This window comes from Marmota marmota, unplaced genomic scaffold (genome assembly GCF_001458135.2).
Source record: "Marmota marmota marmota unplaced genomic scaffold, marMar, whole genome shotgun sequence".
NCBI lineage: Eukaryota > Metazoa > Chordata > Mammalia > Rodentia > Sciuridae > Marmota > Marmota marmota.
Window position 1 is genome coordinate 10688600 of NW_025999990.1, and position 3294 is coordinate 10691893.

Below are 3294 nucleotides of genomic sequence, written 5' to 3' on the forward strand. Positions count from 1 at the left end.
CCTCTGACATGTGACCCCAGGCCGCCCTCCCTGCCAGAGACTCAGGGTCTGAACCAAAAGAAAAATGTATGAGGCCTGTCTGGGGGGGAAGAAATGAACTTAAAATACAATCTCTAGTAAATTTTTTTTTTCTTTTAAGTAATTGGGATAATTGGCTTCAGTCTGAGATAAACAAACAACAAAGCAAATCCTTTAACCTCCTGTTCGGGGCTGTAAAAGGGCCTGCATTTGTATTTCCCCGGTGCTTTTTATGACCTAAGGGCTGGCCTCTCTTTGCCACTGGACTGGGGCCAGCACAAAGCCAGGCTAATCACAGAGCAGTTTCGGAAATGAGGGTCTTGAATGGAATTTCCTCAACACGCCCTCCCCAGTCTGCAGCCTCCTCACTGAGCTTCCCCTTCTGGAAGGCTCCGGGCTCAGCTCTGGACAGGGCAGGAGAACAAAGGACTGTTTCTCTGAGTGTCCCTGGAGCCCACCGAGCCTGGCCTTGTATGAAATTCAATAAAAGCAACTCTTATGCTCCATTCCCTGTCCTGGGGTTGTCAGAAGAAAATAAATCAAGGGCTGTATATTTATGGGGAGTTTACAATGTGTAAATCTCTGTGGAGGGAATAAAAAATTGTATGTTGTGGACAGAAGCCTTGCCCTCAAACAGCGTAATGTTAGGCTGGAATGTTCAGACGAGTCACAGCAAGAGGGGAAAGTCAATCATGGAAATCATTACTTGTGGCAGCAAAGCAATCTTTTTTTTTTTTTTTTCAGTACTGGGGAGGAACCCAGGGGTGCTTTATCACTGAGCTACATTCCCACCCCACCCCTGCCCCTACTCCTTTTTTAAAATTTTGAGACAGGGTGTTGCTGTTGCTAAGTTGTGGAGGCTGGCCTTGAACTTGCGATCCTCCTGCCTCAGCCTCCTGAGTCATTGGATTTCCAGCACGTTCCACCCCTGGCTCAAGCATCCTTTTGGCAAATAAAAGCTATTGGCTCTGAGTTCAGTCGATGTGAAATACATGTTGGATCAGCCAAGATTGGGGATGGCAAAAGCCCTCCATGGCAGCTTGTCTTCAAAGGGGCTGCCATCAATTCTTGCCTTCCTCTGTATTCATGCCCCTCGCTCTGGGAGGCTGGGAGACTATTTCCCCTCTCCTCTAAGTCTGGACTGGCCTCTGACCACCTTGACAGACAGCGCATGATGGGAGAGAAGCTTGACAGGCACAGGCCTCACCTTTAAGAGGGTGGAAACTCTGCTTCTCGGTTCTTAGAACCCAGCTGGGAGAAAAGTCCCAGGGGTGGACGACCGAGGCTTCAGGACCATTGCCCCAGCTGGGCAACCGGCCCCTGCACTGACTTTCCAGCTCTGTGAGCAAGCCATCTCGAGGGCATCCTCCATCCCCCTCAACCCGCCTCTGACTGTGGGGAGCGGGGATGAGCTGTCCCTGCCAAGCTGGGCCCCAGTTGTAAGTGGTAGGCAAATCAGGGACAGTTGCTGCATCTCTGCATCTGCCTTGTTCTCACAGCAAGTCTATGAAGAAGGCTTTATCAGCATTATCCCCATTTTGTAGATGAGGAGATGAGGCTGAAGAGGTTAAGTTACTGATCCAAGATCACAGGGGTCCTAATGGAGAAGTCGCGGGATACAGGATGTGTCCTGGGGTTGGGGCATGTACCAATTTGGCGGGAGTAAGGAACATTAATTAGGAAGTTGCATGGTATAAAACAGGAAGATGGATGGGCTGGGATAAGATTAAGGGGGGACCCACCTGCTAGGATAAGAAGGTGGCGCTTCATTCAGTAATGGCCGTTTGAAAGTGGTGAGTGGTGGCTTTTGAGCAGAAGTGATGGGCTAAAAAGAACTTAAAAAGAAGTTGGATAGAGGATGGTCTGCAGGGACAAGAGGCTGTAAGCGGCTGGCCCAGCAGAGACCCAGAGTCGGTAGGTGGGAAGTGACGGGCCTGGGGTGGCAGAAGTGGGAACAGAAAGAGACAGACGGCAAGACTTAAAAACAACAAACAAACAAGCAAACAACAACAAGGAAAGCCCAGCGGCAGGTTCTGACCCGTCAGTAATTTAAAAGGACTTGGACCTGGGCGTCCCCGAGGAGGATGGGTGAAACCTCTCATGAAATTGGAAAGGCAGGAAGGAAAGTCAGCTTGGAGAGGTTTGTGTACTCAACAGTTTTTTCTTTTTCTTTTTGTGCAATTGGAACAGAATCGAGGACATGTTAAGACCAAGGAGCCGACAAGGAGTGAGGACTTGGAAGTCACAGCCTGGCCCAGGCAGCTTGCAGTCCTGAGTTCTCTCTTGTATGTACAATAGCCGCGGGCACACACACACACACACACACACACACACACGAATGGGTGCCACACTCATGTGTCCAAACCAGAGAGCAAGTGAAAGGAGTATGTAATAAACAAGAATAAAATGAATGAACTGCCTAAATGTCTGGTACTGAGCATACGCACTGTCGTGAGCTGGGAGAGACCAGTCGGCCCTGCAGCATCCAAAGGGGTTAGAGAAGAATCTGACTGTAGAAAAGGAAGATCATCACAGGCGTCACACACTCTTTGAAACGTGATGTTCAATGACCACCGAGTATCCTACCACACAAGTAACTACAATTGATTAAACTGATCCTCTAGTTTTTTTTTTTTCAACATGTATGAGGAAGAGAATTATGGCTATTATAAGTAATGCCAAAATGAAGGTCTCTGTAAATAATTTTTTGGTGTACATCTGATCATTCTTGAAGATAGGTTCCTAGAAATGGAATTAGTGAACTGAAGGGTAAAAAATTTAAAGTATTCTTGATACTCATTGCCAAATTGTATGCTAAAAAAAAAAAAATCACCAATTCGCACTTTCCGCCCCGCTGTGTATAAGGGGCCCATCTCACATTAGGCTACAAAGAAAGTCAGTAGAGGCCTTAGAGCTGGGTTTGCTGAATTATCTGTTTTGTACATTAAATCCATGAAGTTAGGTGAAAAGACATGGTAGTGTTGCTGGCCCCAGGGGTCTAATTTTCTTCTGCACACATTTTTAGTATATGTGCTGCCGAAGCGAGCACTGCACACATTTTTATAACTTTCTGAAATGGTATGCGTACTGCCCACAGTTTCTTTCTTTCTTTCTCTTTTTTTTTGGTAGTGGGAATTGAACCCAGGGCCTATAACCACTGAGCTACATGCCCAGTTTTGTTTTGTTTTTAATTAACATAAGCTTCCCCCGAGCGGAAGGAAAGCCTGAGTGCCTGGATGAAGACTTCCCCAGGGAGCTGGGGGGCAGTGGAGGGTG

The 3294-nt window shown here is 47.4% G+C and overlaps 1 long non-coding RNA gene across 3 annotated transcripts in view; it reads left to right on the top strand.

Annotated features, from left to right (window-relative positions):
* The window catches only part of LOC125617711, a 44276-nt gene extending 41444 nt beyond the window's left edge, over positions 1-2832 (top strand). For all 3 annotated transcript variants that reach the window (XR_007348802.1, XR_007348801.1, XR_007348800.1), the window contains exon 2: positions 2209-2832. This is a non-coding gene — a long non-coding RNA (uncharacterized LOC125617711). The remainder of the gene's footprint in view (positions 1-2208) is intronic.
* Positions 2833-3294: the final 462 nt, after the last annotated feature.